Below are 23,699 nucleotides of genomic sequence, written 5' to 3' on the forward strand. Positions count from 1 at the left end.
GGTTGCAGCATTCTGAGGTCACGTGATCACCATTTTCACCCTTCCCAGCCAGCTTCTGACAAGCCAAGTCAATGTGGGAAGCTGGATTCGCTTAACGACTATGGCGAGAAAGGTTGTAAAATTCAGCATGACTCACTTACCAACTGCCTCGCTTAGCAATGGAAGTTCCAGTCACAATTGTGGTTGTAAGTCAAGGACTACCTGTATTCTGGATAGAGTTGCATATGTAGCAGCTATGGCGAGAAAGACATTTGTGCTGCGATTAGGGTTAATGTACCAGCTGAAGTTATTCCCCCATCGGTTTGGATTTGGCAGCAGTGGCATAGCCTGGTCACATCCTGCCTTGACAGCTGCATTGCACTGTCAGATTACCAGAAATGTCCAGAAGCTGCTAATTGATGCAAGATACCAGATTGCTGAAGGATTTTCACTGGTTTCCAAATACTTTTCAGGCAGAATTGAAGATGTTAACCTTTCCATGGCTTTTCTGAGGAACCACCTCTCCTATTAAGAGTCTTGTTGACTATCAGTAGGCACACAGGAGAAAGTCTTCTTTTAAGGCTCTTTCAAACCATGGAATGCACTCCTCCCCACTTTGCCTTTAGAGAAAACTGTAAGTTAGAAGCTCCCTTGCATGCTCATTTTGAAGAGAAAGTTGGCATATAAACCAAATTAATAGCAATAATTGTTTATTTGAATATCCAGAAGGTTTTCGATAATGACCCTTGCCAACTCAGCTATCATGAAATAAGAAGAAAGGCTCTCTAACTATAGGAAACTCTAGCTAATTAAAAAAAACAGGAACTGTTTTTACAACAAAGGCATAAAAATGTGGATTTACTCATGGCTTGTCCTGGGATTTTTGTTTTTAACCTGAATACTAATTGCTTGGAGTCTGAGAGGATGGAGACAGGCTTTTCGATGGCACTAATTTTTTAGGGCGATAAACCACAAAAAGATGTGAAGGACCCCAAAGGAACTTTCCAAAGGTGGTGGTGGTGGGGTGAGATGCATTAAAATGGCAGATGTAATTCAGTCTCACCAAATGTAAAGGGAAACATATTGTGACAAAAGTCAAATGCACTCAGATAGAATCTGAGCTGGCAATGACTATCAGGGAAAGCTTCTCAGATTCAGATTGAGAAGCTCCATGGAATAGCCTAATGTGTCTGCTATGAAAAAGACCAATTCCATGCTGGGGTTTGGTAGAAACAAACAAACAGACAAACGAATGAATGAATGAATAAAATCTGTCAATATTGTAATATTTTCATATAAATCTGTGATACTGCTGCACTTCGAACACTGTAGATATTTCGGGTCAGTGATATTGCAGAACTGAAAACTGTGCTGAAAAAAAGTGGCCCAAATGATCAAGGAAAACAAGGAATACCTGAATGTTAGAAATGAAGGGAAATCAGGGGCAATTTGATAGGATTGTTATGTGTTGCCTGGAGAAAATGGATACAAATATTACCCTCCCCCTGAAACTTGGTGTCATCCTATAAAGCTGCATGGTGGGCAAATCAGAAAATCAGAAAAGGCCAAAGGAGGTAATTGTGAACTCCATATATGGTTAATCTATGAAATGGTAGCTATATTTTTCTTCCAATACTAGAAATGAATTGCTTCTTAATAGCAGTGGCTGGGACACAAGGCCAGCAGAATGCTTGTTTTCATGTCCTGCTTACAAACATCCCAGAGGCATCTGATTGCCAGTGTGAGAAACAGGATGTTGGACTAGAGTTCTGTTTCTCAACTTTGGCAACTTTATGATGTGTGGACTTCAACTCCCAGGGAGTTGAAGTCTACACATCTTAAAGTTGCCAAGGTTGAGAAACACTGGACTAGAGAAACCTTGGGTCTTCTGTTTCTACATTCACTATTGCTAGTATAATGGAAGCTTCTCAGGCCTGCAACTATTAAGAGTTTTCTAATTTGCCTCTGCCCCCCATCTTCTTCTTTAATGAGACACATCATCAAGACTTTCCATTCAATTATATGTTACTGATTTTGTTAAGATACAAAGAACTATTTATTATAGGCATGCTTAAGGATGCCCAATAATTTTTTTTTCCCTTTTGGCTTTTGTATCTTTGAACAATAGGACTACTTTGAATAGCAGAGATTCCCCTGCTATGGCATGAATTATTTCTGAAGGTAGAAGCATTTTACCTTGTTATGTGGGAAAGTGCTGGTTGAACAAAGGCAACACACAGGGAAGGGATTTGATAATTCTTTGGAATGTTATCCCCATTCGGTGTGCCTAATCAGAGTCCCTGGTTGCAGAGAGTGGGGGCACAGAAAAGGCCATAGTGATTTGGAGTGTGGGGAAGCTTTATTGTACCTGTTAGATTTCTGAAGAGAAGTGGACCATTACCCTATAATATTCCCATCCTGAAACTGTCATATATAAAACATATTGCTTCTCAATTAACTCCTGTTGATCTTGAGGGCGTTTGCTTTGCAGTGAACATTCTTATGAATGCAGCCTTAGCTCAATTTCAAGCTTATGACTGAGTTGTACAAAAACCCACTTTCCTTGGATAAACAAAGAGTTCAGCAATAGGCTGAGGCAGAACCTTTCGTGCACTTATCTTCCTCCAGTGTCACTTACGTGCCCACGGTTTTTAGAAATTTGGTACAGTTAGTTATCACCTGGGTGAGTTTATGAATCATGCAGATTTCATTTTTAGTTGAATGACATATGCATATTTTGGAATTTTAGAATGAGCAAAAACAAGTCTCCTGTGCCCAGAAGGAAATCTAATTAGCAACCAACCTTGTATTTGTCTGCAGAAGTAACTTGGACTGAAAGTAACATGGGTATTAATATTTCTTTTCCTGATCTGAATATTTGTGTGTGTGTTTTTTTCTTATGAAGAGAGGTGTGAAACTCAAAAACTTGCACCTTCTCTGAATTTCTATGTAATCCAGTGTAAAACATTTCACAAATTTGATCTCAGTTTTTCTCTAAAACCAGATGCTTTCCAGGCTTCCTTCACAGACAGGGTGTTATCTTGGGCCAATCTATTTAACCTTTCTGAGATAAAGTCTGCATCCTACCTCATCAAAGGAAAAACAACAGCCGCTCGTGCTTTGAAACTGACCACATCAGCATAAATTTCTGGGAACGCAGGAGAACATGCTTTACATAAGCAGACAGTCCTTTTCCTGTTAATAGGAGTCATGCTTATGCATAAGTCTGATGTAGACAGGTGTGTTTTTCTTTCTGTGAAATGGGATTGGCTTACAAATAAACTGAAGGACCAGGTGATCATGCTGCCTTCACTGGACATTTCCAGAAAATTTTCAAGTGAGAAAGACCTCCTTGTTTAAGGCACTGGCACAAGCCAAGCAAAAAAAGATTCTTTAAAAAAAATATGCTTGGCTGCATTTATTGGGGACAGACCTCAGGGAGAGCGGGAAACACTTACTAAATCTTTCTGTGTGCTGAAGGTTGTTGTTGGTTTTTCTTGAAAAAAAGAAAAGAAAAGCTTCTAACCAAGAAAAAACATCTCCTAGCCTTTGTAGTGGTTTCACTGCAAAAGGGAAGACAGCAATCAGGAAAAGAATAATCTTGGGAGACCTTGGATGCTAGTTTGTTGTTTATTCATTTAGTCGCTTCTGACTCTTCGTAACTTCATGGACCAGCCCACGCCAGAGCTTCCTGTCGGTCGTCAACACCCCCAGCTCCCCCAGGGACGAGTCCGTCACCTCTAGAATATCATCCATCCACCTTGCCCTTGGTCGGCCCCTCTTCCTTTTGCCCTCCACTCTCCCTAGCATCAGCATCTTCTCCAGGGTGTCCTGTCTTCTCATTATGTGGCCAAAGTATTTCAGTTTTGCCTTTAATATCATTCCCTCAAGTGAGCAGTCTGGCTTTATTTCCTGGAGGATGGACTGGTTTGATCTTCTTGTAGTCCAAGGCACTCTCAGAATTTTCCTCCAACACCACAGTTCGAAAGCATCTATCTTCCTTCTCTCAGCCTTCCTTATGGTCCAGCTCTCGCAGCCATATGTTACTATGGGGAACACCATTGCTTTAACTATGTGGACCTTTGCTGTCAGTGTGATGTCTCTGCTCTTAACTATTTTATCGAGATTTGTCATTGCTCTTCTCCCAAGGATTAAGCGTCTTCTGATTTCCTGACTGCAGTCAGCATCTGCAGTAACCTTCGCACCTAGAAATACAAAGTTTTTCACTGCTTCTACATTTTCTCCCTCTATTTGCCAGTTATCAATCAAGCTGGTTGCCATAATCTTGGTTTTTTTGAGGTTTAGCTGCAAGCCAGCTTTTGCACTTTCTTCTTTCACCTTCATCATAAGGCTCCTCAGTTCCTCTTCACTTTCAGCCATCAAAGTGGTATCATCTGCATATCTGAGTTTGTTAATGTTTCTTCCAGCAATTTTAACTCCTGGATGCTAGTAGGGCAGCGTAAGTACTGTAGATTGATAGGCATTAATAAGGATCCTTTCCCTCAAAGGGCAGAAGAAATCTATTTTAGAGAGACAATTTACTGTAAACTGGAAAAACCCAGGTAACGTAAGGGTATTGGTATAAGTCAATTATAGTAGGATGAACATTAATGTCAACTGATAGTAAGTTCAGCAATCAGCACAAATATCAAACCCTGTTGCAGTTTGCAAGTTTTTAATGTAACATTCCAGTTTCACAAAATAATTATGAAAATCACCATAAGGTATTGCAAGGAGCAGTGGTCATTTGACACCTTTTCTGCTGGCCCTTGGCTTTTTTGCATGTTTAACATCCAGCCATTTTTACTCCCACAAAATGGTTTTATTTCTGTGTCTTATCTTTTCCAGTTGTGCAACTATTTCAGTCTTACAGTAGAATAAGTTTAGATAGTTAAAAATAGCTGAAGGTAGACAGATGTTTTTTATGTTGGATTTTGAGCATTTACGGGAGTTTTCACAAGATAAAAAGGAGGGGGGCAGAAAGAGGCATATGTATGCATTATTTAAAGCCTCTAATACAAAAAATGCAAAAATGTTTGATCCTCAGGTGCAAATGTGCAGTGCAGTAACATCCAGTGCAAAAACAATCCTGGAAGTTCAAGAAACTTGTGCATATGCTCTACTTACAGCTTACTTGTATGCATTAGGAGCACAAATGACAAAATACCTAGAAATTAATTCTTCATAGAACATTAAGACAACGTGCTGTGATTCCCAAGACAACAACTAGTGTTCCATACTCCGGCTCATGAGATAGGTGGGAGTTCAGCAACATCTGAAGGGCTGTATGTTCTTATATGCTTCCCAGGGTTCTTTCAAAGCCTGAAAACAAAAATACAAAATACATTTGCTTTGCAAATACATTGAAAAGCAGTAGTGAACTAAGGGCATCTCCGTACCAGGGCTTTGTGCCAGTTTGGAACAAGCTCTGGAACTGTCCAATCACACAGTGTTGGCTGGTTTTGACCGATGAGTTGATTTTTCTCTACTTCGTTTCACTTTATGGAAAACCGAAGCCAACTGGTGCTCATTTTGTAACACTGTGACTGTGGAACTTGTGGGCCATCCATCTTCCCATTGCAGGGAATTTTTAAGGCATCCAGAATAAGAATTCTCTCCCCTCTGTCATATGGAATCAGTGCCATTTCTGGAGTTTCTCAGCATTATTAAGGAGTTATCTTCTGGTTATCTTCTAAGTTATCTTACCTCACCCCATTTCTGGTTGCAAAACTCATTTCAACTTTAGAGGCTTTTAAATGCAGTGCAATAGAAAGGTAGTGGCAACCTGTGTGGAAGTCTCTTTTCTTTTTTTCAAACAAGCTTCCCAACCTAGAAATATAAATGGGAAGGCGCACTAGCCATTCATTTTACTCTCCTTTCAGACTTCTACTTATTTTCATGAAGTCTGGCTGCTGAAGAGGTGTGTATTGATCTTCCTTCCTTCCTTCCTTCCTTCCTTCCTTCCTTCCTTCCTTCCTTCCTTCCTTCCTTCCTTCCTTCCTTCCTTCCTTCCTTCCGTGGCAGACTCCTTTTGGTCAGCTAGAAGAAGCACTGATTTCAAGAGTTGCAGAAATGAAAATGATCACTGCTTTCTGAAGGACTGGAGAGTGGAAATGCTATGGTGTGCAAATGCCTTAAACCTGTAAATAAATGAAATTAACAACTCATTTTAAAGATGTTTTAAGTATGCCTATTTCTGTCTGAAGGGACATACTAGTTCTGGATATGAAATGTTGGTCAGCTGTACAATTACTCCATAGCAGTGTTCCCCAAAGGGATCAATATTGACCCCAAGTGTCAATGGGACTATCCAGTTAGAATTTTTTTTTTAAGAAAATGAGAAATATATTTTCTAACTCAGGCAATTAAATTTTGGAATTTTTAGTGCACTCCTTAAATTTAGAATTTGGGTGTGCAGTTTAATGTGTAGAGATAAGGACAGTTCCCACTGGCAACAGTAACACACAGTAAAGAGAAACTATTCAGCATCACATTTCTGTTGAAGAAAAATGAGGCCAGCTAAGCAATAAAAATCTGGCTACAGCGATGAACATTAAGCTTGGCTTGTGCTGCACAGAGAAGTTCCCAACATGGGAAAGTAGAAGAGACATCTGAAAAATAATCTTAGCTATAAAAAAATCTGTTGCAGCCAAAAGGAGATAGTTTCTAGATGTTCACAGTTCCTGCTTGGAAGGATATTCGGTCTCCTTTCTTTCTTTTTTGGTGATCCAGAATGAGACAGATCATGCAAGCTTCCAACTAGAGAAGTCCAAAATCAATATATCCTTAACTCCTAGGATTCTATAAAGACTTATGTTTTTCCTTCCTTCCATCTTACTTACTTAATTATTTATTCAATTTGTCCCTGCCCATCTCCTCCCATCGGGGGACTCTGGGCGGTTTACAATAAAATACTCAATTAAAACAACAAACATACAATATAAATACAATATATAAATATAAAATTACTCAGAATGAATAAATATAAAAATAAGGCTATTACTTGAACCTCAATAGCCAGCAGGATCCCCCAAGCAATATCATGCTATTTGCATTAACACGTTTTAACTGCTACACCTTGGGTGTGAAAAGAAGCTGCTCACATGGACAGATAATACAACAAATGACATATTTTGCAAAAGATCATGCATTTAAACTCTACAGTGATGCTTTTTGCCCTGATTTCTTCTTTCAAGCAGCCCCAAATCCACTTCTGAATATTCAGGTCAAGCAGCACTTATAGGAAACATTTATTAATGGGTGAAGTGCAAATTCACTCATTAGTATTTTGTTTAAAAAAGCAAAATTCTATGTTAGAGGATGAGACATGGCTGATAGGCTTATCGCTAGGATCCAACCGCTTCCTTACTTCTTAGTTCCATCACGCCACCTCCTTAAGAACCTGCTGGGAAACTGACTGTGAGTTGCAGCAAGACTTTTCTTCTCCGAATTCTTGTGGAAATGCTGTTCTCCTGATTCAATTTTGGAAGTAAGGGCAGACATTCAAATGAGATTGGAGCACATTACTGAAGCCATGAGGAAAGCATCCAATGCGCAAAGAAACAAGCTCAGCCAAACCCACAGGCCCCTCTCCAGGTTGTCATCTCTTCAAAGAAAATATGCTCACCATTTAGAAGACAGATAGGTTTGGAGCCAGAACTGGAAGCTTCTTCAGGGAGGTAGATTGAACCTATGCCTGCAAGAAGGTTTGTATGGATCTTAGTTACTCAATTCTGCAAAAAAATGGCATTCAGAGTGCAGCCCAGAATAATGCCCACCTATCCATAAAGCTCAGATACTTTGGCCACCTAATGCAAAGAGAGGACTCACTGGAAAAGACCCTGATGCTGGGAAAGACTGAAGGCAAAAGGAGAAGGGGACGGCAGAGGATGAGGTGGTTAGATAGCATCACTGATGCAATGAACATGAATCTGAGTAAACTCCAGGAGACAGTGGAGGACAGGAAGGCCTGGCGTGCTATGGGCCATGGGGTCACGAAGGGTCGGACACGACTTAACGACTGAACAACAACAATCCATAAAGCAGATGCAAAGAACAATCATAGCTAGTATATGGGTGGCATAGTTTATGCAAGAAAAGGAACACTGGTAGCATGCCAGTCTACACCCAGCCAACACTTTTGTACAAAGTAGACATTTTGTACTTGTGAACTTCCTGTTTTGTACTGAATAGGGAATACCAGAAACTGTAGGCAGGCTGTAAGGATGGACAAGGGTTAAACCAGAAGCAATCTCAGATTGCTTGCTATCTACTCCCATTCAAGAGCACAGTTGCCTCATCCTCTACCACAAGCTAGGAGTAACACTTTAAAAAGCCTTGCTGCCCCATTCGGGCATCCATACTTTGATCAAAATCGTATGTAGGCTAGTAACTTGAATTTACCTGGAAAAGTTTTCTAAGTTTTTAAAAATGGACTTGAGGGCATTAAATATCTAGCCAAGAAAGACTGAAAAGATGAAAAAGAACAGAAGTGCTAGGATTTTCGTGTTGCCTTGACTTATTCTCTTAACTCTTTTCCAAAAGTATCTAAGTTTTTTTACATGTCTAAAAGTGTTTTTTCCCCCCACATTCTTCCATTTCTCCCCGCTCTTGTCTTTTCCTCTCCTCTGTTTGTCCCTATCTATTTTACACTGTAAGCTTTTGGGAACAGAGATCTGTCTGTATTGCCTATGGTCATTTTCCCTCTAGGTATCTATAGCTCTTGAGAGTATTCTAGAGTTATTCAACCATCACTGTGTGAAAATAACTAATGAGAGCAGGGTTTATATCGCTTCAATGTTAGCTAGGTAATTTAACCCCTTATAAGTCACTAGTGAGGAAATGGTCTATGGAATATGTAGGTATGATCTATTCCTGCCATAGTAATATAATAAAGAGCAATATGTTATTTCTGAAAAACTTATTCAGAGAAAGCTGGAATAAACTCAGAACAAAACAGAAAAAACCCACAGGAGCCCATACAGAACAGCTAAAAAAACAAATATAATCCAGACTGGTTTTAATATTTTTATTAAAATATTAATTTATTTTAAAATTATTTAATTAAATAAATTTAAAATTATTTTTAAAAATATTTCTCTGCTTTTAGATGTATTATTTTCTCTACTCGAGGCATATATTCTTTTTAAAAAAAACTCTGAGCTCAGGAAAAAAAAGTATCAATAGTTAAAGATCAGTCTGAACTCCCAGGGCTTTTGAACAATAGATTTTAAAAGAGTTAAATGATAATAGGAGCAATAATTTTAATTTAAGAGAACCAACTCGGATATAAAAGAAAGCGGAATGCTTCAGAACGTGTGAGAACAAAACCAGATAGCATCAACTTAAGAAACAAGTAGAAAAGAAAATGATTCATTATGACAAAATGGTACATTTCATATAATGACAGAATAGTGGAGAGAAAAATTCTTAGAATTGCATGCAGAGATAAGAAAACAGAGATCCAGCTGGTTTTAATTAGAGTCACTTCTGTGCCTAGTCATTTGGTTTCTGATAGCCTGAAGGGAAATACTAATCCTGGCTATGAAATATTGGTCAGCTGTACAATTACTCCATAGCAGGGTTCCCCAAAGTGATCAATATTGACCCCCAAGGGTCAATGGGACTATCCAAGGGGTCAATAAATGGCTGGGGGTCAAAAGTGAATCAGTAGATGGCTGGGGGTCAATAGGTGGTCAATAAATGATGGAAGGTCAATTGGGATCAATTAATCCTTTTGGATCTCTGTAGAGCTCCATGCCCTAGTCCTGAAGGCGAGGTGGCTAGTGGTGGGACAGTGTTATCCAGGGTTGGATGGTCAGCCGCCAGCCAGTCGGCCTTGAGTTGTCTCTATTATTGTTATTGTTATTCTAGTAGTGCCATTAGTTAAAGTAGTATTTATTAAATTATTTCCATATAATAAATGTTTGGGGATCAATGAGCAATCTGAAACTTCATGAAGGGGTCAATGGGCTGAGAAGCTTGGGGATCCATGCTCCATACCACGCATGGTTGAGGCAAACCTTCCATGTATCCTGGCTCTTTCTGACTAATAAAATCTATTGGGACTTCAGAAGCAACCACCCTAAAGGTGACAGTGGTCAAACCATTATTCAGAAGCCAAATGTGCTATTCCTAAGTAAGGTCCTAGAGCAAATAGTAGCAGTTTTCCAGTTTCAGAGTATATTCAGCACTATTTTATTATTGGGTAGAGTGAGGCCATTGTCTCAGGTTGCAGTGGCTGGAATGAGAGGGGGACCCTAAATGACAGTTCCTCTGTCATTTAAGTGTCAATTCCCTTTCTTGGAATTGAACATTTCTTAAACTAGCTTCCTGCTCTCAAGAGTGGAGGAACCTTATATTTCCAGTGCTGAAATGAAATTCTACTCCCAGTCCGGATGGCTTCTGAAGAATAATGACTAGTCTTTTGCCCTCTGCAGCTAAATATATTGAGTCAGCTGAAGAGCACTGATTATTGAGATCTGTTCCCATTCAGTTTTTGCTAACTTAGCTAAGTTTTCCCCATTCAGTTTTTAGTAACTTGAGTAAATGGGCTGGAGGATCTCCTTCCATTTTGCAAATTTATGCTTGCTTTGTCTTTTCTCCTTTTTGCCTCACATTATCCATTAAAAGTTATTTTTGCAACCAGATACCATTCAGAGAGAGCATAGGTCAGAGCAACTTCTGACTTCCTTAGACATACTTTGCCTGGCACTTTTGCCTTACTTTGCATAAAAGTCAAGCGTACCCTAGAACTTAATCACCCCTTTACTTAGAGTGGGGAGAGTAGTTAAATCTGTCTCCATGTCATTTTCTTGGTTCCTTCCTTACCACCAAACTTTTATGGGTCAGCTAGACAGAGAGGTAAAGGTTAATTGCTGTACTAAAGCATAACACCAGAGCCAACCCAAGACCCCTCATTACCTGTTAACCCCAGATATGGAGCAACTGGGCTGGACCAGAAAGATCAGAGGTACCACCAACCAGTTTGTGCTCCTGAAGAGGAGTAGGGCACTAATCTTGAAGAAGGAATGCAAGAATAGTTAGGTAAGCATCCATGTAACTCTGGGAAGGAAAAGGGGGTAAGAAAGAAACTCAACCCAGCCCTTGATTTGGTATGGTATAAGAGGGGGCAGAAGGAAACTCTGTCAGGCCTCAAAGATTCTGTTATTATAACATATAGCAATAAAATAGAGTTCCAGCAGGTCTTGTGGTCTCTGTTTCCTGATCCACTTGGCCTACCATGAAAGGTGACAACTCCTGTTGAAAGATACTTTCTATATCCATGAAACAACTAGGAAATCCTGTAACTCAACACAGGCTTTTGTAAGGAGTTCTGGTCAGTTTGAAGAGGCTAAATTATTATGTCTCATGAATAAGGAGGACTTTTCCAGTGCCTCATCTTCCAACTCTTCAGAATCCAATTTAAAATGCTCCCAAGATTAATCTGAGCTGTTTTGATTATTCTCAGATTTATTAGGGCTTTGGAACTCTTTGTTTCGTCTTTACGAATCTATAAAACTCAGAGAGCCAGCAGCTAATCATCAATGTCCTCTCTAGCCAACAGCAGGTCACAAAAAACTGTCAGCCAATTAGTGTTTGGGTGCTGGCCAGTAACTGAGTGCCTTGCCCCATTGTTTGAAGTCTTTGCCTGAACAAACATCCCTTCCTCCTTTTCTTAAAAATAAAAGAGAATTAAAATCTTAAAATTTCCCTGATATTATCTTCTTGCCATCTTGGCCAGCCTCTTTACCTTCAGAACTAATGCTGGCAACTCTATATCTGTGTTCCTTTAACTAATCACTATGCTTCTATAGTGGGGTCAAGGAAGCTGGGAGGCGAAGCAGCAGGCCAGCAACCTAGCCTGCTGGGAGCATGGACCATCCCTTCAAGCACAAAACAATGATAGACTGGTATTTCTGCCTGGAAATGGCATTTTACAGATACTGTGCCATGGGCACAGGGATATATCGCCCACAGTTGCAGGTGCCTAGTTATGATGCCATGTGATCAGTGGAGGATTCATCTGGCACAAGCATCTGGATTCTGTCTTCATCTGGAAAAGGTGGTAAAGTGGCCTTAGGAGGTCTCAACATGGTATCCTGAAGAGAGTACGCATTATTGTAAACATTTCTTTAAAATTCTGGCTTGACTAGTGGAGACGGATGAAATGTGCTTTGACTTTTTTCTCCCCACGGTGGGAACAGAATGTGAGGAACAAAAGAATTGCCACTGCAGCCTCTTCTGCCTGAGATTGCTGGCTTATTCTCTGTTATAGTAAGACTGTCCTTCCAGGACAATAGCTTTCCAGCTCCATTTTGCCTAGGAGACACCAATATGAGTTTGGTAGGAATAGGTCCTGGGGCGGATGGTAGGAACTCTGAATGGCCTCAGCAATGCTTTTTACTGCATTATTGAAGTACTTCTTTTTCCAATACAAGTTTATTTGTTAGCTTGAAATACTGTTTATTCAGTCAACGACCAGCAAAAATTGAAAATATTTAACACAAAAGTAAAATCAAATGGATGAGATAAAGTTTTGTTAGATTTGTATCCCACTTTTGCTTCAGGAGTTCAAGGCAGAAAACACTGTGTTCCCTACCACCACAAGCTTGTGAGCTAAGTTGAACTGAGAGTGACTGGCTCAAAGTCACCCTGTGAGCTTCCAAGTTCAGGGTACACTAGAATGTGGACTCTCTGGCTTAGTTTGACCCTTTGTCTCACAGTCTGGCATTATCTCCTGGTGAAACCAGTCTTTTGCTGGAGCACATCAGAGCGGAGATGTTGGAGCCTCTGCCACAACTACTGCTGCTTGGAGACATTTCAAAAGAAGGGTGTCAGTGGAATAATTGCTGATATTATTCTTGCCTTATTATGGTTCAGTGAGGATGTAATCACTGTAGGGAGGAAAGAAAGCTGTGGCCTATCAAATTACTATGGCTGCTTTAAATCTCTGGATTTTTTTTTTTTACTGAGGTTCCACAAATGCTATTTAAAGAACCACAACACTTCCCTTCCAAGTTCTCCATTGGGAAAGAAAACCACAATATCTTTGAAATTGGAAAACATTATGGTACTTTTTACTTTTTTGGTCTCTCTCAATTTGCCAGTGAAGAAGTGGAAGCGATATTATCAGCAAAACAAGCATTACCTTTTTTACTGCACTGTTGAAAACAGTTTTGTCCAAATATATGAATCCTTAATGGTTCATCAAAGGCAGTTCATTGTTGGCTCGCTTCTGAGAATAAAGTACACAGAAGGGTCCCCAGCAAAGTTCATCCAGTCTGCAGCTTAATTAAGCAAAATTTAATGAACAATTATCTCATTTGGAGCTATATTATTTATTTATTTAAAATTTGTTTAGCTGCTTGACTTGCAAAAATGAGACTCTGGGCTACTGACATTGAATTAAAAGTGAAAGATAAACTATAAATATAAAAGAACCTCACAACAACACAATATGAAGCAGCACATACAGAGGTCCAAACCACAACATAATCAAAATCCTAGATCAGTTTTCCAGACACGCTCATCCAACATCTTAACTCAGTGCTTGGAGAAAAAGCAAGTTTTTAAAACACAGAGACACACAACACACTCTACACACAGACACACAGACGGACGGACAGACAAACATATAATTGCAAAAAGTCTAGATACCTTCTCACCTGGGAGTGTATCTACATATTTCATTTTCCTAATACTTTTCCCAATCCTGATTGATTGTCACTAAGGAAAAGAAGTCTTTCTAGGCAGGAGCTACCCTGGAACTCTAAAACGCTAATAATGTTGTCCTTACCCCAAATATTTGTGCCTGTTTGCAAGAGATAAGTTTCTTTCCTTATATTCAACATGTTTTGGCCTCATTCATTCATTCATTCCACTCAACCCAGTAATGCATACTATCTGTGCAGGAATCAAAAATGAATGAAAGCACTGTACAACCAGTTGCTGCATGTTTGCAAGATGTTCCCATTCTCACTCAATTTATTCTATCCAGCTTGCACTTGCTAACATTGTTTGAAAGCATAGCAGCTTATTGGCAAAAGATGGATATTTTTCCTTTAGCTACCATCCCCAGTCCTGTTACTACTTCCCTTCTCCATATCCCACAGATAACAAAACTGCCCTTTTCCCTATTGAAGTTGTTGTTTAGCGTCTTCAAGATGAAAACAGATTTTTCTTGGTGGTGCATAGAAGCCCCAAGCCCCCAAAAGGAAAATACAATAAAATAAACCTTTGGGGAAAAAGTAGACTATAAAGAGGGAATGACAGATTGGAACATGTATTGTGTACATGGTAAATGAGCCAGACATCTCAGTGATGAACTGAAATGCTTACACAGATTGATACTTAGTGGGCACATGTTTAAAATGAATGGTACAGCCATATAAATATTTGCTCAGTGGTGCTGATAATTTAAAACCAGAATACCCGTTTTCCTTCTCATTATACACTTGACAAAAAAAAAAAAATTGTTACTGTTTATTAATTCTTTGTAAACTTGTGCATTCCTTCCACCAGACCTCTTCGCATCTTTTAAAAACCCATTTAATATTGTGTAAATAATCTATTTTGCAAAGTTATGTTGCACTACTAATTCTAAAAGAATCCCTCTTTATTTATTACACTTATATCCCTCTGCAATCAAGTATTTACTCTTGTCAGTTTACAAGGCATGTAAAAATGACTAAAACTTCCATGGTAAACAAATTAAAAACATCTAATTAGTAAACAATAAAACAATCAAAAGTAAGAGAACAAAACATGTACCATCATGTTGAACCAACATATACACTGAAGGGTAATCCTAGATTATAAGTGCTGTATGAAGGAGTTTAGCTTTTAATATTTTCTTAAATATGATGGAGAAGCGGTCTAATTTCCACTGGAAGGCTGTTCCACAGTAGCAACATCTTCTGGCTTCAGCCTCTTTTATTTCTCAGAACTGGGAAACTATCACCTATTTCTCCCCAAATGACCTTATCAGTCAGGCTGATTCTCCAGAGAGTACAGAGGATGGCCTTGATGGAGAGAGGGGAGATCAGTTACCAAAGCAACGAGGAAGAAATATTGCTTAAGTCCAAACAATGAAGAAGGTATGTGTAAATGATTCAGATAGATATCCCCCTAATTCATGTGAGTGTAAGAAAGGAAGGAGGTAAAGCATAATCAGACTTGCAAGATTCTGTACTTCATAGACATAGTTTTAGTCTTAATGTGGAGTTGATTTCTTGGTCTGATCTACATCTTGGGGCTGGCAGATTCCAGTTGGACTAATTGGCCCTGGAGGGACCTAGTTTCAAAGCCATAAAGGGTTTTGTAGGTCAAAGCCACAATTTTAAATTGTACCTGGAAGCTGACTAAGGACAGGAAAGGACTTGAACCCAGGTTATGCTTCCAGTAACAGAAGGAAGGTAGCATATGAGCTGCTGCATTCTGAACTAGCTGTAGCTTTAAAGTAGTCTTTAAAGGCAGCCCCATGTAGAGTGGGTTCCTATGATTAAACAGAGGTGGGGTATAAGTTATTATACTTGGTCCTTTTGCATCAGGTAAGACTGCACCTGCTGCACCAAGATCCCCCCGGCCACCACCTCTACCTGCTGTTCTACCAGAAGCCACGAGTGCAGAAGGATCCTCAAGTTGCAGCCTGCTCCTTCACGGCTAATGCTTTCCTGCCAAGAGACAACGCTGGGGCCAACAGAGAGCCTCCCTAGACAAATAGCACTTGTCTTGCTTGGATTCAGCTTCAGCTTGCTCTGTCCATCCAGACCCTGACAGCCTCTAGGCTCCAGGATAACATCAAGAGTATCTTAGGCAAAGCCTGGGATAGCAGCGTCTAGCTGAATATCCTCAGCATATTAATGACACCATATCCCAGACTGTCAGACGACCAGTGGCTTTATGCAGATATTAAAATGTAGGGAAGAGAGGACTGAACCCTGTGGCACCCCATAATACAGAAGCCACTGAGCTGATCTCTCTACCCCTAAAAGCATTGACTGGAACTCCTCACTGAGGAATGTGTGGGACCACTTTGCAGTGCCTCCAGTCCCTAGCCCCTGTGGGTGGTCTAGAGCAATACCCTGGTCAATGGTACCAAGGGCTGTGGAAAGGTATGAATAGGTGCACTGGCCCCATCCATGGCCTGACATTGGTCATCCACCAGAGCAATCGATACTGTCTCCATCCCGTACCGAGATCAGAAAAGATCAAGATAATCCACTTCTTTTTCATGGCATCTCCCCTGCCAGATAAGTATTGAGCATGGGGGATGGCTAAAATAACCATATTAAGAAATTGGAAAACTGATATTATTCCGGTGGTTAAGGAATGGTTGTTGGAAATGTGTGATCAATCTGTTTTGGAAAAGGCAATATTTTCTACTAATCAAAGGACGCAGCAATATGCGTTACTATGGCAGAGATTTTGTGATATTTTACAATAATATTTTATGATGATTACGTAATAGTAGTGTGTTTTATTTGTTTATTTGTTCATTTATTTATTTGATTTCTAGAGCCACCCATCTCAGCAAGTTACTCAGCAAGTATTTATTAGTAAACCAGTGTCCCCCCCCACCCACCCCTTCCCCCCGCTTTTTTAGTTTGTTTGGGGTGAGGGTTTTTTCCCCCTAATTTTCTCTTTTTTTTCCTTTGGTCTTCTATTAATTTTTCTTTTTTCTTTAAGTTTAAAGACTGTTTTGTTAATTGTGTATGTTAATTTGTATTTAATTCTCGGTTTTTTACCTTGCTTTATAAACTTAGAAATATCTTTTTGCCATTGTTTAACTGATATACCGGTTGTCAGAATCAGTATTGTCTATAGAGGACTCATTCTTTTTCTTCCAGCAATCATTCTATTTTTATTACAATTACTTTCACTTTTTCCCCTTTTCTTCCATGTCAATTTTTTCTCAAGATCCAGGCTTGACTCTCCTAATTAATGGCCTATCCCATATTTTAAACCTCTTCTCACCTTTGTATATTTCACTAATTCTCTAAGCCTTTTGTCACTAACAAGCAAATCAATCATGCTTTCAGTTTTTTGTTCATTCCTTTGTCATGTGTATGTATGAACAGACTTATGCTTAAACCACATATTCCAAACAGACCTTTTTCTAAACAGATATTTGCCAAAACAGTCATCATTATCAGTCATTCTTGGGTCTCTGAATGGCCCAATCAATTTTTCTGTACTGATTCATCTTGTCCCCATTTATCCATTTTGTCACCTAACAGAATTCCCCTACCTTGCAAGCCAACCAACTGTTGCTCACATCTGCCAGCTCAGAGGTCCATGAACTGTAGCTTACTGACCCAGATTCTGGTACATAGCTGACTGGGTAATCAGTATACCTGGAGTTTGCCAGGTGGGAAGAGTGGATATTACCAATTTTTATAAAGAAAGAATATAGAGAGAATTAGTGTTAGACATTGCAACTTAAAAAAAAAACACTAAATAACAGTTGGCCTAAATAGAGTTCTAAGAGGAAAAAAATAGGGCTTAAAAATGTCTGGAATGGCCTATAATGTCTGAGCCGGAGCAAATATAACATCCATTTAGCTCTGAATTTTTGGGGTAGGTCACACTGTTTTCAAAGGTGTTTCAGTCACTTTTTATTTGTGTTTCTGACTTGCTTTGACTCTTAAATCAAAGGCCCAATGAAAAAAAAACAAACTATACATCAGTTACAGGGAACAGAAACCCTTAAAGATCTAAGGCCAATGCCCTTTGCATTTTAAGTCTCAACCCCTTTGTCCTATTAGGTCAGATGTCTTCTTGTAAGGAAAGTAAAATGGGGTTTATTAAAATTCCTTTAAAAAAACTTCATGTTAGATGGGATAACAAGTTAAAGGCTGTGGTGGTGGGGAATGGGAAGGGATCCAGCGGACCATGCAAACAACTTGTACAACATTTTGCTTTGCACAGACCTTTGATTGTTCTCCTTTCAATAATTCTGCTGCTAATAATGCCCCATTGAATCCTTAGAGAAAGACAGCATTGAAGTATTTCATAATTGTGTTTGACAGAGAGGGTTAATTTTTTTTTAAAAAAATAGTTCTTGGAATGGTGCTATGTAGCCTGTATTGTATATCAGGCTAGCTGGGAAACATGTACAACCAATATATGTGTAAGGATTGCCTATCCTAATAGACTCAGACTCACAAGCAGTCTCCGGATGCGACGCAGTGGACAACGCCTGCTTGGTGCCCACCAGCTTCAAAAATGACTTCCAAAATTGGGAAGTGAATTGTGTCCCGCAGTCCGTGACCAAGCGGGAGGGGCTACCGTGGATCCGGTAGATGTGGATTAGAAAAGGCAGTCCAACTGCTGAGCAGACGGAATAGAAGCACATGGAATGAAATGGGCTTGCTTAGAAAAGTAGTCCTTTACCACCCAAATGACAGTTTTTCTCTGACTAGGAGGCAAATCCACAATGAAATCCATAGAAACCTCCTCCCAAGGATGGGAGGGGCTGGCCACCGGCTGCAGCAGCCCATGTGGTTTCCCCCCTTTCCGTTTTGACATGGCACAGACAGGACAAGAAGCAACATAACTTTTTACATCACGTCTTAAGGTGGGCCACCAAAACTGGCGCCGTACCAGGTGCAACGCTTTGACAAACCCAAAATGACCAGCCACCTTATCATCATGACATCTATTTAAAATTTCCCTTCGCAAATTGTCAGGCACATAGAGGCGGTTTTGCTTCCAAGCTAACCCTTTGTCAAATGTAACATTGTCTCTATTTGCCTGCAACCAAGTATCAGATTTCACCTCTTGCAGAAACTGTTGTTGCAATTGAGAGGGAACTGGAGTCCTCCCCCCAGCCGGTGAAACTGACGCCGGAGGCAGCTGCGCACGAGTTTGACTGCGTGTGACAGCCTGCAAACCCAATTGGGGTTCTGTCCACACTGTACCCACAACGTCAGGTACCTGGACCGCATCCTGGGGTAGGCGGGAAAGTGCATCAGCCAGGAAGTTTTTCTTGCCCGGAATGAATTTCAATTTAAAGTCAAAGCGACTAAAAAATTGCACCCAGCGGATCTGTTTAGGACTAAGCTTCCGGGGTGCGCTGAGCGCTTCCAAATTTTTATGGTCAGTCCAAACCTCAAAAGGACATTTAGCCGCCTCTAAAAGGTGGCGCCATGCCTCCAAAGCCGCCTTGACAGCAAAAGCTTCCTTTTTGCAAACATGCCACTGCCTTTCTGTCTCGGAAAATTTCTGGGACAGATACGCACATGGCTTCAGGTGGTTGTCAGCATCCGCTTGCAGCAAGAGCGCTCCAATTGAAAAATCAGAAGCATCCACTTGAACCACAGAGGGTTTAGTGGGATCAGGGTGTTGAAGAATGGGTTCAGCAGTGAACAGGCTTTTGAGCTTGTCAAAAGCCACCTGGCAGTCAGTTGTCCAATTGAGCAATGTCCCCGGGTTCTTTACCTTGCATGTGTCCCCCAACCCCTTGGTACATAACAAGTCAGTAAGAGGCAACGCAATTTCTGCGAACCCCTGGATTAATTGGCGGTAATAGTTGGAAAATCCAAGGAAACTTTGGAGCTGCCTACGGGTACGCGGGCGCTCCCACCCCAAAATGGCTTGAATCTTCGCAGGATCCATCTCAATGCCCTTATCAGAGATCCTGTACCCCAGGTAGTCAAGCTGAGTCTGATGAAATTCACACTTAGAAAGCTTAGCATAGAGCTCAGCCTTTCTCAGTTTGCTAAGCACCTGTTTCACCAAGCACTCATGTTCCTCTTCCATTTCAGTATAAATCAAAACATCATCCAAATAGACCAGTACACCCTTGAACAAATGTTCATGTAACACTTCATTGATCAATTGCATGAACACCCCTGGTGCCCCCGCCAACCCAAAAGGCAGAACTTTATACTGAAAAGAACCCAGTGGACAATTAAAAGCAGTCTTCCATTCATCCCCCTCCCGTATGCGGATGCGGAAATAGGCTTCCTGCAAATCCAGCTTAGATAAGATTCTCCCCTTAGCCAGATGTGCTAACATGTCTTTTATTAACAGCAGAGGATATTTATTTAATATCGAGACCACATTCAATCCGCGATAATCTGTACAAAGTCTCAATGTCCCATCCTTCTTTACCCAAAACAAGATGGGGGTGCCTACTGGTGAATTTGCTGGTTCAATAAAACCCCTGGCCAAGTTCTTGTCCACAAACTCCCTCAACGCTGCCAGTTCCTTCTGAGTCATGGCATAAATTTTCGGCTTGGGCAATTGAGCATCGGGGACCAACTCTATCGCACAGTCAGTTTTTCGATGGGGTGGGAGTTGGTCCGCTTCTTTCTCACCAAACACATCCACAAAGCCTTGGTATTGCTCCAGCAAGCCCTCCAGTGGTGTGACAGCGAAATGCGGGGTTGCTGCCACTGCCCTCCCCACTGCAGCCTCCGGAGCGTCTTCCTCCCCAGGGGCTTGATAGAAACCATCCCCAAAAGTCAAAGTCCTGTGCACCCAATTTATATAGGGGTTTTGTTGGACCAACCAAGGAATCCCCAGAATGACTAAGGGATGCCCCACAGGCGCCACCACAAACTGCAGCCCCTCACGGTGGCTGCCCAATTGTAACACCACCATTCCCGTGAAATGGGTGTCCGGTTTCCCTCCCGCAGTAGAACCATCCAGCTGGGTGAAAATCATGGGACACTGCAGTGGAAAGCTGGGTAACTCCAGAGCAGCCACCACATCAGGGTGCATCAAGCAACGCGAACACCCCGAATCAATCAGTGCCCAAACTTCCACGGTCCTTGTGTGGGAGCCTAACTTTACTTTCATGTTCAGCGTGGGACAGTTGGCACTCACTGAAACATCTTCGTGCCCGTCCTCCACCACCTGCCCACAGGCGCTCTTTAGAGCAGGTGGCTGGCGTTTCCCGCCGGCTGGTGTAGATCGAGCTCCCCCTTGCACCCGAAGTAAGGAACCTCCTCCACTTCAGTTTCTGCCTTGGCTGCCTTTATTTTCCTGGGTAGGGAGGGTGATTTCCCCGCCGGCTTCCCCGAACAATCATCGGTCTTGCCCTTCGGGCATGCCGCCACTCGGTGACCCTCCTTTCCACGTCGGAGGCACTGGCCTTTTGCATAACGGCGCTCCCTCTCCTCCTCCCAGGCACGTTGACCGGACTTTCCAGTAGGCACAGCAAGGCGAAAACCCTTGCTGAGCCCGGAATGTCTCATCGCCTTCCTGTGAGCGAAGGTCTCATAGGCATGTTCAGCCTTCCCTGCCAACTGTATCCATTCATACAGGGTATCTGGGTTGTCCCTACCCAGCGACCACCTCAGGACCTCTGTGTTCAGATCGTCCTTAAATAGCTCTATTAAGGTAGATTGGGACCAATCCTCAACCTTCCCAGCCAGAGCCTTAAATTCCAGAGCATAGTCCACTACAGATTGTGGCCCTTGGCTAAGCTCCCTCAGCACCCATTTTGCCCTTTCTTTAGCTAACAGGTCTTCAAAGTGTAACTTTAATGCCCACAGGAATTCTTCGAACTCCTCCAGCTCAGGAGCATCCGATTGACATAACTGCACAAACCAATCAGCAGCCAGCCCCTTGAGCTTAGTGGCAATGGCATTAATCTTGGCTCTTTCTGAACGAAAATACGGTCCCCATTCATCCATATAACTCCTTGCATTAGTAAGGAAGAACGACAACTTAGTTGGATCTGGAAAGGGGCTAACGGTAATTTTTTTGGGATTCTCAGCTTTATGTAAGGATTGCCTACCCTAATAGACTCAGACTCACAAGCAGGAACTTAATGATATCTGATTTATTAAAGAATAGTATGCAAATACAGAGAAAGCTGAGAATGAGCAAAAGCGCGCCAAATACAAACTAAAAACCCTCAGCACAAACGTAATCCCTCCCCTCGCCCTGCCGTTGCAAACTCCCCCCCCCACCCCCAGGTGCTGGTAACTGTTTCTGCTGATGTCCTGGGAAAGGAACCTTGAACACACGAGATAACCCAAACACATTCCAACCCAGCTGCCAACATATAACAATCCCACGAGATGGAATCCTCCTCCCCTCCCAGACGAAACACGCATCAGCCAAATGACATGCGAAACGTTACGATGTAACGGCAACATTGGAACGGTGAACATGACATAATGTAACTAATGAGCCATCATAGTTTTTATATGGCAAAACAGAAATTTTTCAGAAATGTGCAGGGTGGTGGTATAATGTTCACTGAGAACTTGGATTTGTTTTATTCCTCCATCACTTTTTTTGTTTTGTTTTTAAAGTCTTCAGTATGTGGTTAAATAAGTAGATTAATAAGGGACATTTTGCTAACTACAAAGCAATGGAACTTTCTTCTAGCTTCAGTGTTTGGCCATGAGCATGAATTGTGCTCTGTGTAGAAGAGGGATCTGGCTTTGAAATGGTTTTAGAATTCTATTCCTTGGTGTCCATCCAGATGACTGCACTGGGAAATCATCCTTCTACTGCTTGCAAGTTATTCAGGATCAGCTGGATCTGAGGAAGTTCATCCGGTGGCTGTTCGATAGCTAAAGCTGTTTGATGAGACAGTATGGTCTGCATGAGGCACCTTGGAGACTGATAGCCTGGTTTCTGGAAAAACTCCTAGTATGCTTATGTGCAGATCATATTCATCTTGGGAATAACCTCCATTGGCAACTATAAGGCAACATTAAGTTTTTAAATAGAAATGCACACCATGTTGATAATTCATATTGCTAGATTAAAATAGGGATTCTACCAAAGAAAAAGAAAGTAGTTTCCAGCCTAGTAGTAGTGATGGGGGACTTTATGTACTCTGACATCTGTTAGGAGACCAGCTGTGCCAAGCATGGTCCTCCCAGAAAATTCCTGCCTTGGCTTCATGACAACTTTCTCCTTCCCAGGGTGGAGGAAAGCACAAAAGGACCAATTATATTTCATAACTCAGTGAGGCTCCAGAATAGCTACAAATCAACTGCACTTACTGTAATTATTAAATTATAAAGCCATACATCAGTTCTCAGCCCTTTGTCAAAGTTGCAAGGGGCCAGTCAGACCAGACTAGCACATTAAAGTCTGTCCTTGAGCCAGTGGAAATTTTGCTGCCCTGATTGCCAAACCCTACCTTGCCACAATAACAAGGCCAGCAACTGGTGCTGTCCTTGTTTTAATGCAGGCCAAGTTAAGGAAAGTGATTGGTGGATTCCCCTGGCTTCATTTCTGTTATCACCAGCTGTTGCTTGCTGATGGGGAAACAACCGTCAATAACTCCCTTTAACATGAGATGAGATAGGCATCATCAGGTGAGTGCAGGCAGTTGTTTGGAATGGCATGTGTAATTCCTACTAAGTTGCCAGACTTCACATAAATTAAATATAAAATAATAAGTATACATTAATAAAAAGATGCTGCATACCTGTAAACTGTCAGCCAGTTTATTTTTGGACACAGAGATGGGCATGGGATGAAGCAGAAGGGAAACTTCCCACCCAATGTAGCTAAAGCTAATCAGCCTAGTTTTCCTACTTTTCTATCCTACAATGCTTCAGTTCTCATCAGGCACCTTCCTCTGTTTGATTATCTTCTGGCTTTCCACCTATAGCTGCCTGTGTACTGATGGGTTTTTTTGGGGGGGGGATTGCTGCCAGTTCTGAGGTTCTCTCTATCAAGGGTTGGAATAATGGGGCCTGCATCTTGTCTTTCACTGCTTGTACTGAGGCATGATTCCT

General features: G+C 41.3%; 1 long non-coding RNA gene across 1 annotated transcript; it reads right to left on the reverse strand.

Annotated features, from left to right (window-relative positions):
• Positions 1 to 5,174: 5,174 nt before the first annotated feature.
• LOC134492280 (uncharacterized) lies at positions 5,175 to 23,449 on the reverse strand. The gene is made up of 4 exons (XR_010067418.1): positions 23,387 to 23,449; positions 22,786 to 22,866; positions 7,607 to 7,675; positions 5,175 to 5,301 (listed from the first exon to the last, which is right to left on the reverse strand). It is a non-coding gene; the product is annotated as an uncharacterized LOC134492280 (long non-coding RNA).
• Positions 23,450 to 23,699: the final 250 nt, after the last annotated feature.

This window comes from Candoia aspera, chromosome 2 (genome assembly GCF_035149785.1).
Source record: "Candoia aspera isolate rCanAsp1 chromosome 2, rCanAsp1.hap2, whole genome shotgun sequence".
NCBI classification, from domain to species: domain Eukaryota; kingdom Metazoa; phylum Chordata; class Lepidosauria; order Squamata; family Boidae; genus Candoia; species Candoia aspera.